This window comes from Columba livia, chromosome 21 (genome assembly GCF_036013475.1).
Source record: "Columba livia isolate bColLiv1 breed racing homer chromosome 21, bColLiv1.pat.W.v2, whole genome shotgun sequence".
In the NCBI taxonomy this organism is placed as follows: domain Eukaryota; kingdom Metazoa; phylum Chordata; class Aves; order Columbiformes; family Columbidae; genus Columba; species Columba livia.
Window position 1 is genome coordinate 681,385 of NC_088622.1, and position 11,588 is coordinate 692,972.

Here is an 11,588-nt window from a genome sequence, read left to right on the forward strand (position 1 = left end):
TGTGTCCCAGGGCTGGAGGCTGATGGGGCTCCCTGGAGGTGAGACTGGGCTGGGGCAGTTGGGTGATGTGTGGCTCTAAAAGTGGGTCCCTTCAACCCCCCCCATTCAAATCAGGAAAGCCAGGAGCCCCCAAACCCTTGTTCATGATCCATCACTTTGTTTTGCCTCCTGGAAACTCAAGAGGGGCAGGCGTAAGGTGGGAGGAGGGAGGGGGTGTGTGGAAGACTAATTGCAGCTACACTTGGGGACTGTGGGTGCTGCAGGCATTTGAGATGGAAGAAAAAGTAATTTTCAACTGCAAATTGGTAACTGGATCTTTAATGCCAGCTTTGTGGTGCCAGAAAACACTGCAACCTGTTGTAACGCCTCGTCGCACGGCGCTGGGACGTGCCCACGCGGCAGCCAGGACGGTGCCCCCGCCGTGGCTCCCGTGATCCGCAGAGGGCTCGTGGTGCTCCTGTGGGGCTCCCACAACCGCTTGAGAGCGGTGCGTAAAGAGAGCGGTTGCCACGGCAACTGCCACCCGGGTTTTTGGTACGGGAGATGCTGGCGCAGCGGTCGCGCTCCTCTGCCCGCTCTGCTCCCCGGGCGCAGCAGAGGGTCCCGCAGCCCCAGAGGGTCCCGAGCTCTGCTTCACTCTGGCAAACACTTGCCTTCCAGCTCCCAGTGACGAGCAGAGCGGGCAGGAGCTCATGCTATTCGTCAGGCAGGGCCTTCTGCGCTGGCCAAGAGCAGCTGGGTGCAGGGACGAGCGGGAGTCAGCAGGGAGGGGACTCTTCATCTCCCACGCGGAATCACCTTGTGCGCTGTCCTAATGGCTTAGTTGCTAACTAGGGCTAGATCTTTGGTAGAAATAAAAGCAGCCCCTTGGTGGGTGGGGTTTTTGGCATTTCATCTCCATTCCAAAATGAATAATTTATACTAAGCCTTTATTGGAGCCCAGAGTTATACAATAAATGTTCCATGCAAACACGCTCACATATTTCAATGTTAATATCTCTCCAGCGAATTTCCCTGGCAGGCTGAGCCAGTCTGGGATTGCCACATTGCTTATTTACGTAAAATATCATAATCTCGCTTTTATTTGCATTTCTGAAGTGCCATTAGGGTGATTTGGAGCATATGAGCCCAGCCAATCGATTGCAGCTGCTGCTCCTGGTCCAGGGTGGGAAATGACTTTTGAGCCTCGGAGGTGAGATGTGGCCAAGAGCAGAGATGCTGTTTGGTGGCAGTTGGGTGCTGTGGGAGCACAGAGCCTGGGGGATACACACTGGAGTGCGATGATGAGTGTTTGGGTGTTTGCAAGGGGTGACGTGTCTGTGTGGGGCTGAGCAGATGGGGATGGAACAGCCGGTGTCACCGGGAGCTGCTGAGCCCCAGCCCATCCTCCTGTCTGGCTTTGGGCAGCAAAGCCTTGCAGGCAGTTTAAATCCAGGGTGGCTCTTGCAGGTGGGTGGCAGCTTTGGGCAGGGATAGCAGGGCTGCAGCCCCACCGCCAACCAGCCTGCTCGTTAGGGGTTTCTTCCCTTCTCAGTTAGGTGAAATTGTACCCATCTAAAATGATTTCATTGCTTAAATCCCAATTGTAGCCTCCAGAGACTAATTACCTTCTTCCTGCTTTTGCATCGTTTACATTCAAGTCAGTTTAAGGGCGATGTGATGTTTTGGAAGGAGACGCGAGACTGAAAGGCAAAAATCTCCAAAGAAGCACGGGGTTTGGCAGAAAGCTGTGAGAACAGGCGCGCGGTGAGCGCAGCCGTTGGAGGTGGGTCCGATCCCCCTTCCCCGCGGGACGGGGGTGACGGAGGGTCCATGTCCCGCGGACGAGCACTTGCCGGTGTCTCACCCGCAGAAGGACCCTCTGGTGGGAGCAGGGCCGTGTGGCCGTGCTCCTGCATCCCTCAGTGCCTCAGCCGGGCGATGCTCTGCCTGTCTGCATCCAGCTGCCTGGCTGCCGTTCAGATCCGTGCTGCTCGCCGCAGAGAGGCAGCTTGGAGACAGGCAGAAATGATTTCTGAGTGGTTGCTCTGTGTACTGTTGTCTTCAGCTAAGAGAGCTGCTGCTGGGGCTTTCTGATGTTCTTTGTGTGCTGTGAGGCTCGCTTTAAAGCTCAGGATTGTGCAGGTCTCGGGGCTGGAGAGGAGGGAACGGTCTCCTTGCAGCCAGGATGCCTGTTGACATGTCCTCTGCTTTGCTTTGCTCTGCTCCAAAGCAGGACACAGAAATGACTTTCCAGACCTCTGTGCCTGCCACTCAGCCCTCCCAACTTCAGCATTTCAAGCACGTTCTCATCTGTTTTTCTTCTGTCCCTGCAAACTCCACCTGGAGCTGATGATCCAGTTCAGCTCGTGTGGCCGGGAGTCACAGCTCTGCAGGTGGAAGGTGGCCGGGGTGTCCCCTGGTTGGGATGTCCCCCGTGCCGTGGCCGGTGGCCAGCAGCTCCCAGGACGCGGAGCAGCTGGTGCTGCCCACTGGTTACAGCAGCTCTCTGGGGAATAAGGATTTAAAACGTCACAGGTGAGCTCAGCAGTTCCTCGTGAAAAGCAGTAGCAGTTGTTTGAGAAAATTAATTGAATTTATTTGACAAATACTTGCAGATCTAGGGAGCAAGTGCACATACACCAGGAAGAATTCTTTCAAAGGAAGCCTATTGTGGCTGCTGTCGCTTGTTCTGCTCCTTTTTCGTATTCTTTTCCTTTTGAAACAGAGATGAGCCGGAGAGCTGGTGAAAGGACTTCATTTCAGCCACAAGCAAACCCGGCGGCCCCCGGCGCGTTCTGGAGATCTCGATGGGGCGGCATTGTCTGGCCCCGCCGCCGGCTGGGCAAATCTAGCACAGAGCCCGTGGGCTGCCTTAATAGGAGCGCTGCGATTGCAGGAGAGCCGTAAATTTAGATTCCCCTGTAACTGCAGTAGCACACCTTCGTGCTGCTGCTGCAGCAAGCAAATGGTCCCCCCAGCACGCTGGGGACTTGGCAAAGATGCCGGCACAAACAGGATAATGAATGTTAGATAACTCGTGTGTTTCACAGGCTGAGCTTGAATATTGAAAGAGCAGCATCCCTGCATCAGAGAGGGGCTTGAAACGCTCTTAAATCTGGGGAATGTTTTCTCCTCCGCACGCGGGGATTTGCATGGGGACCTCACGTCAGCGTTAATGGGCTTTGTGAGTTTGGAACGTATCTTAATGCGCCGCATCCCCCATAGCTCTTGTCTAAGTAAAATGAGTTTGAATTTTTCATCTTAATCGCAGGCTTGTGATCTGGAATAGACATTCTTGTACTGAAAAGCATCCGCTGTTAGACCCATTCCTCAGGGTACAGGATGACAAAGACGCATCCCCGGTCTGTGTCTCCCGTGCGCTGCATGGGGGGAGTGCGGTCGTGTTTGCATTTCAGGGGCCGGAAAATCTCAGAAGTGCCCCATGGCTCCAGAAAGACCCCCCTTCTATGGGCAGGTAACCCCCTGTACCCCCAGAGCGGCTCCCCCACCCCTAACACCAGCTAATGGCTCTGGTATTGCTGCTGCCCTGCAAATGTACACACACTCCTTAAAGTTGCTGCTGGAGTGGAATGAGAAGTTATCTCTAACCCTGCAGGGATTTGGCAAAGATGCTGGCACAAAAATAGTTTGTAATGAGCTCTAAGACATATTAATGAAGAGAAGTATAATTATTATTACTGAGTTCAATTACAGCCCCTGGATTACAAATATTCTCCCACAATCCCTCAAGAAAGAAATGCATCTTGTCTCTGCAATTAAATAAACTGCATATCAAGGGGAGGGAAGAGGATTAAACTACAGAAGGAAGAATTGCTTCAACTTGACTGTGGTGGCCCCTCTCCTCCCGCGACCAGCCGCCTGTGCTTTGAGGAGGGATCCCTGCTCAGCACCGCGCCATGCCCATCAAGATATTCTTTGGGAAACTGCTGCTTGGCTCCCTTCCAAAGTCCTGGGCATCTGTAATGCAGCAGCTGCCATGTTAGTAGAATCTAATAAACTCCTTTCTGAAATATTTATGGATGTGCACACCTGGACGTTTCTGTTTCCCAAAGATGCAACCCAGGCACTTCTTCGGGGGTTTTTCCTTCCCTGGTTACTGAGCGTAGAGAGAAAATTGAGGAATTTGCGTGTTTCCCGTAAAGGAGCGTGACCGAAAGCACCGAGTGGTGAGAAACGTGTAGCTGCAAATGCAGAGCGTTGCCACGGGTCAAGTGCTGGGGAAGCTGCTCGTGCAGTGCAGGGAGCTCGACCTTGACTACGCAGCAGAAATGTCAGATAGCGGTAAAAAGACCATGTTCCCTGGAGAACAGCAAGATCCGGGGCTGGAGCAGCTGCTGATGTGTCTCTGGGCTTTGTGGCCGGAGCTGCCCGTCTCTGCAGAGCGCTGGGGGACAACGGGGGCACCGCGCTTCTGCCACCTGCGGCAAGAAACCCATTGCTGAGAGGGTCACCCTGATGTGGGTGCCGGTGGCGAAGGACCAGGTCCCAGCCAGGGTCAGGGCACTGGTGCAGAACAGTCTGCAGGTGCCCGGGACATGGGCCAAGGGGCTGCAGAACCGCGCGGGAAGGAGCCGCGTTCCCTCCTGCATCCCAGCACGGGATGCTCCAAACAGGCCAGCGCGGGGAGTTCAGTGTGGCTCTACCGTTGGCTGCGTTTAACCCTGAATTCTACCCCAAAACACTCCTGGCATCAAACCCCACTGAGTTCAGCACGGGAGCAGAAGCACTTGGTGACATTGTGGCTGTTTTTCTGCAGTACATAAAGAAGCAATGACAATCCTTGGCAAGCGTGTGGCCGTGGATGGAGCCCGTGTGGCAGCGGTGCGGGGTAAGACACCAGCTGCCGTTCTGAGCGCCGCTGAGGAACTTGGCTGCTTTTCCTATTAAGCAGGATGAAAAAATCACTGCCACGCATATTGTAGTAGCTTCTCCTCAAACATCGCTATTGTCTGCAGACAGAGCGCTCGCTCTGCCCGTGCTCGTCGGCCCTGGAAATGAGAGCTAACGCTTGTTTAAGTTCTCTCAGAATGTGCTATCTGAGTACATTCCTTGTGCAGCCTGATCGTTGTTAAATCTTTCCTACCTAACCTGGTTTACACGCTGTTTCAGGTCTCGCTTTTGATCGCACTGGCTGTAGGACACTTGTTCCTCCTGTGAACCCTGCTGCTTTGTTCCTGCGAGTGTGCTACCCGTGGGGAAACCTTTGTCCAAATAATCTCAGAGTCCCCAAAGAGCAAGAGCTGCCGGCTTTGCTTTCTAGTTGAAGTGACAGCAAGGAATATATAGATTTATTCTTCTATTCATCGGTGGCTTTCTGTTCGTGTGTCCTCACGGCAAATCAAAGTGTCAAAATAACATCCCCGGTTTGCCAGCCACAGCTTCTGGCCACCAGACGGACATCTGAGGAACAGGTATTTTTAGTTGAAAAGCAGAACCAGCAAGGGTTATTTAGTGAAGAAGACCCAAGACACACGGTAAGAAGAAACTAATGCACAAACTTTCAGCAGAATCGGAGAGGACCGGGATTACAAGGCCACCCCCCGGGCCGCTGCATCCCTGTGTGTGCCGGGAGCTCCGGTCCTGCCGCGTCCCGCAGCAGAGCCCCAGGGAGCTGCCAGCGCCTGCCTGGGGATGCTCCTTGCAGGGACGGCTCAGCATTCCTGCTGGGCACTTGCCACGATGTGCTCAGACACCAGTGGCTGCTTGAGGAGACAGTTTGCATCACCAGACCTGCCCTGGGTGAGGAGGGAGGGACAGGAACTGCGGCAGTCCAGTTTCCAGCTGTACGACAGCTTTTGTGTTACTGCAACACTTCTAAGCTTTTCTTTCTAGGTTTTATCTAATTCTGACTCTGTTCAAGTATTGAGCACAATCAGCGCACACAGAAAAGAGCCCCAGAAACGCGCTGCTTGTGCAGGAGTTCTCAGCTGAAGCCTCCATTCACTTACACGACGAATGTCTCCATGCAAGGTGCAGCCGCTGCACACCGGGATGGGGTCTGGACACTCACACCACGTTTGGTTTCCAGCATGTGAGCGGGTGCATGGCAAGGCACCCAGCCGACCCTGCAAAGCGGTGGGAGGTGACTTCAGTGCTGTGACATTGTGTAGCAGAGCTGCTCCTGCAGAGAAAGCGCTTCAAAAGCGTCGGTACACAGGCGATCCACCAGTGACTTCTTGACGGAGGCACATTTGCATGTCGAAAATACTCAAACAGGTTGTAATGAAGATCTGGCTTCATCACTGGAGCCTCGCAGGGCTGATAACTGAATTGCTCCTGTTGCACTGGGGTCCCCAGTTGGAATGAATGTGCAAATGCGCAGCACTCCAGGCCGCCGGAGCAGTTGTCTTAGCGTGAATCCTGCCAATGGTACAATATTGCTTGCTGTTGCATGAACGGAACATGTCTCCTCTGATTGTTTTTTCCTGCTCTTTTGAGATAGATGCTGTCTGAGGATCCCCACTGGTGGAAGGTCTCCTCCGAGGAACAGTTACAGCTCTTTACATGTAACCTCTGGCACCGGTAATGGAGGGGGAGAAAAACAAGTCTAAGTGCTTTTTGGATGAAGCTTGCTCCTTTTCTGGAAGGAGCCTGTGAGACTTGACAAGGGACTGGCTCCAGTGGCCTGTCCCACACTCCTGCTCTGTGGCCTTTCAGCTGTAATTACCCTTTTTTAATTTGGGGAGCTATTGAGCTGTGGTAAGGTGCCTGGGATGGCTTAAGCTCCCACTCCTGTAGGACAGCAGGGAAAAAGGCGCCTCTCAGGTGCTGCCGGCTGTTTGCTCTGCTGAGGAGGTGCCCCCGGGCCCCTCTCAGAGCAGTGGTCACCTTTGCTGGGACCAGCTCTGTCCCTGGGCACGTCATTTGCTGCCCAGCAACCGGGGATTCTCAGGAGCCAAGAATTAGGTTGTTGGGGCTTTATAAACTTTATGCACGGAATTATGACAAGATAAGTGATGGAAAATGAGCAAGAGTTAATTATATGATAGAAGGAGAGTGCCACTGTGTAGCAACGATTTGAAAGGCAAATAGAAATATTTATAGGCTCGGGACTGCAAAACTTGCCATGACACGAGATGTGCTGTGGATTCACAGGACGGAGCTCTGACACTCACGTGGGCTCTGCTGACAGGTGAGCCTCATCTCAAGGTGGCCTCAAAGCGATGTGCTAACGTCATGAAATCAGGTAAAAATGTGTAAAATCAGAATCTAACACATCCTGGCGATCTTCTGTTTCCAGTCCCTCTGTAGAGTTCGGTCTCTGCATCGCTCGCTGGTGACCAGAGCAGCCGGGAGCCCTTGCAGAGGTGCCCCCCGTCGCAGTGCCCGCAGCTCGGGGTGTCCCTTCCAGGGCAGGCTGGTCGCAGCTGCCGGGCTCGGTCGCCTCCGGGCAGCGCTCGCTGCTGCCCCGTGAGCCTGGATTTCGGGGTGTGTGCAGGTGTCCGGACGTCTGAGAGCAGCCACCCCCAAGTCACAGGGATGCTCCCCAGCTTTCCCGTGTTGCTCCCAGGGTTACCCCGCGTTTGGGAGCACTCGGGAAGCAGAACAAATCCTGCAGGCCTGGCCCATGCTATTCCGGCATTGACCAACTCTGGGGGGAGCAGCAAGGCTTTGCTATTACCTGCAGACAATAGAGGGAAGAAGATAATTCATCCCCATCCCCAAAGCAATCTCTGCAGGTGGGTTTTGAAACAGGTTTCCAACCGTCTCCCTTTGGAGACTACTGAGCAGGCTTTAAAGAATCCTTTGTATTTTTAGCAGCAACATAATAGTGATGGAAATTCAATAAACTTCACCATCAAATATTTATCCCATTACACTGGCTCAAGTAATTTAAGCTGCTGAAATCAACATTGTGGTTTTATTTTTAATGAGCCTTGTGTAAAACAGCATCTTCTATCATTGTCAGGTGTGTATAGAAGAGAGGCACATTTACTCAAAGCATTTTTAATCTTCCCAAAGAAACAATGTTAAATAATGTAGAACATTTACCAAAATGTTACCTGTCACTGGTAGAAAATCTAGTTTATGGCTAGGCAAGCCTGATGTTTGCTGGGGCTTCGGATGGAGGAACAGCATCCCTGGTTTTCTGGTGGTTTTTTAATCAAAGGTACCCAGAGAGGTGGTAGATGAACCATCCCTGGGTTATCCCAGGCCGGGCTGGACGGGGCTCTGAGCAACCTGAGCTCTGAAGAAGTCCCTTCCATGGCAGGGGCGAGCTGGGGAGGTCCCTTCCATACAAACTATCCTGTGCTTGTATGAAACAGGGAGAAGCTGCTTATGAGGGAGCCTGTGGGGAGCAGCAGCTCTCAGAGCTGCCGAACGCAACGGCTCCTGCGGTTCCCTGCACAGAAAATGGGGAAAAAAGGGGCACCTGGGCCTCCCGCAGGAGGGCACCAAGCGCCGCGTGTCCCGTGCCCCCACCCACGCGCGGCCACCGCATCCCCAGTCCCACACTGACCCCCCGCGTCAGCCCGAGCTGAACGGGAACGGAGCCGCAGCCACTGATGTAAATTAAACCACCATCCCCGCAGCAAAGGGAAAAGAAGCAAGCGGTGGGAAGAGGCCGCTTGTTTGCACGGCTGCAGCTAAAGCAACTATTAATTTAAGCCAGGAAAAGGTTCCTGCGCGCTGTCGTTCTGCGTTTTAACGGCAGGGCTAAGTTGCCACAGTCCGTGTAATCAGATTCCTGGAGCACCGGTAATGATTTGCTCTCAGTGGGATGCTTTGTGCTGGGAAAGAGCTCCTTGCATTTTGTGAAACCCTTTACAAAATCAGCGCTGCTCAAAGCAATTAAGGTCTTTGCAAGGGCAGGAAACCTTGGGCAAATCGGGTGCCCTGAATTCGTTGCTCTGTGTTTGCAGAGTGCTTTGGGAAGGATTTGCCGTGTAAGCACTAGAGACTGTTGCAAAAATGGGGTATGTGCACCCAGACAAGAATTACAATATCCAACTCCACACGGGTTCTCTCATGTCCACAATTTTTTTTTATTAATTAATGGATTTCATCGTTTTTATCTTTGTTGCTCTTTCTTGCAAAGCCTATGTACTCCGCTCAGCTGTGTTAATTAATTTCTCCAGATACTGGCTTTGACATTTGGTTCTTGATAAGATTCTAGAAAGAAATCCAAAATAAGACTCAAAGCGATTCCTCACAAAGTTTCATTGTGTATCATACAGTCCCTGTTATCTCTATGTCAGGGCTGTCCACTTCCTGGTGTGAATGCTCCTCAGTAATGAAAATGAAGCTCTAATTCAATTTGAGGGGTGCAAAGGTGCTCCGGGCAGCTGCATCAGAGGGTTACAGACCCTCTGGAACGTTTGGGTTCTAGCTGGGGTACCAACCCATCAGAAATTCGTCCGGGAGACAGAGTTCTGGGAGCCCAAACTCAGCAGTTCAGTATTGACTGTCGTTACCTGAGCCGGCACAACAACATCGCTTAAAGGGGGAGAACAACAACTAAAACGTTGCGACTTCAAGTCCGCGCTGCGGATCCGTGCTCAGGACGGCGCTCAGCAGGCCTGGGAGGGAGCGGAGGTCCCTGTGCCCATCGCCGGGCAGCGGATCCTCCTCCTGCTTCTGCCCAGATGCTGCTAATGAGGAAGAATTTCAGCCACCTGAACTAAAAATAACTTTCCCATAGCAGGAAGAGAGCAGCCAGTGCTCCTGCTGGCTGCCTGCTCGCTCTGACAGACCTCTCGTTCAGCACTTAACAGCCAGTATGTTTACAGGCAACAGTTTTTTTTGGCTGCTGTCCCTAGTATGTCACTAATGTTTAGCCAAATGAACTGGGAGGATTATAACAGACAGGGACACTGGTGCAAGTGACAGGCGCAGAGACAAGTGCTGCAAGAAGCTAATTTACACATCGAGTTTCACAGCCCCAGCCTCCCTTCCTGCTCAATAAGCTCCTCAGCTGCGGCTCCGTACCCGCCAGCCAGCAGATCACAAATTCTGCTATTTGTTTTTTCCTGCCTGCTTGGACAATGGATTCTAATAAAAACCACTTTTTAATAGTGTTGAAATTAAGTCGTCTTTTACGTGGCAATGTGAATTTACTGTCAATAGTCTGGGCTGCTCTGACCCTCCTTAAGGGCTGTTTGTGGTCCCTGCGCAGCGTTTCCAGCCGCTCGGGAGCTGCTGCGGGACGTGGGTGGTTGCGGGGGATCCGCATCCTCACCTGCACCCCTGGACATTCTGCACCGCACAACAGCGCTGTTCTCAGAGAGACGGCGGCCGTGCGTCACAAAATGCAACAACACCTGTGGGGGCGGAATTGCCACCGTCTGCCCGCAAAGTGCTGTGGTTATGGGGGGCAGAGCGGCGGCCAGGACACAAGAGCTTCGTGAGGGAGCCCTGGCATGCAAGAAACATGCAGCACTGTGAGAAGTGTTTATTGAAATTGTCTAAATTATCTTTTCCTTACTATTCGCAGCCCATTGAGGAAACTAAAGCAACCACCGAGTTTTCCAGCTGCAGAAACGCTGCTCTTCAGCCAGTCCTGGTCCTCTTCTGTTTATGAGACACTAAAAGTTTTCACTGCCCAATAAAAACAACCATTTGTATTCGGTGGCCGCAAGCAACAACGCCGTGAGAGAGCGGAGCAAGTCGGAGCTTTTGGAGGATAATATGAACGATCGCAGACAAAGAACAAAGCTCAGAGGAGCCCTGAGCACCGGCAGGAATTGCAGAAGGATGTCTCACACGTCTCTGAACCGCCGCGGCTTACCGGGGACACTTGCTGCTTTTGAGCAAAAGTGTCGTACTTTAATGTTCCCATAGGTACACTCTTGCCACTTACTTCTGCCATTTAAATTGTTCCTCATGTTTTTTAAGCTGAGGATGAACGGACAAGCATTTTATCAGCTAAGTTGGATTGAGGAGCACAGGTAATATCCTCAAACCACGGAGACTCGCGCTACTGCTCTGCACTGAGCCGGAACATTAAAGGCTGCTATAAAAAACAAGCTCCTGTGCCCTCAGCCGGACAGAATTATAAAAATCCCCACAGCGTGCTCAAAGCACTGAATTAACAGAAGGGCGAGCTGCAGTTTAATGTGATGGATGGAGCCCCCGGGCTCCGTTGCGGACGCTGCCGTCCCCGGCCAGCGCCTCCTCAGAGCGGGCAGCGCGCCGTCCCTCCTCCCCAGCGAAATCACCAAAGATAATTACATACTTAAATCTAGGTGTCGGGCTGCTTTGCTACACAGAAATTCATCTGCTAGCGTCAGAGTCCTTGAAGTTAAAGAGGGATTTGAGTTACTGACATAATTTGTTCCCCGAGGACTGTGGGAGCGAACTGAGAGGCACATCTGAATAATAACTCCCTGGCCGCACATCTTCTAACGGGAGCGAGCGTTGCTCCTGAAGGAAGACACAACGGGAAGCGAGAGATCTGAAATGTTTATGACCTATACAGCGATCAGGCAGAATTTGTTTGGTTTTTTCCCCCCAGGCAGCAGCCCGTCAGGGAGATCTGGAGGCAAGCTCCTCCACTTTTGCTTTGTTGAAGCTTATTTTAACGTACTGCTGCCTGCAGGCCCTAAGTCGAGGTCTGTGTGATGGGGAGAGTGGGGACGGGGCTC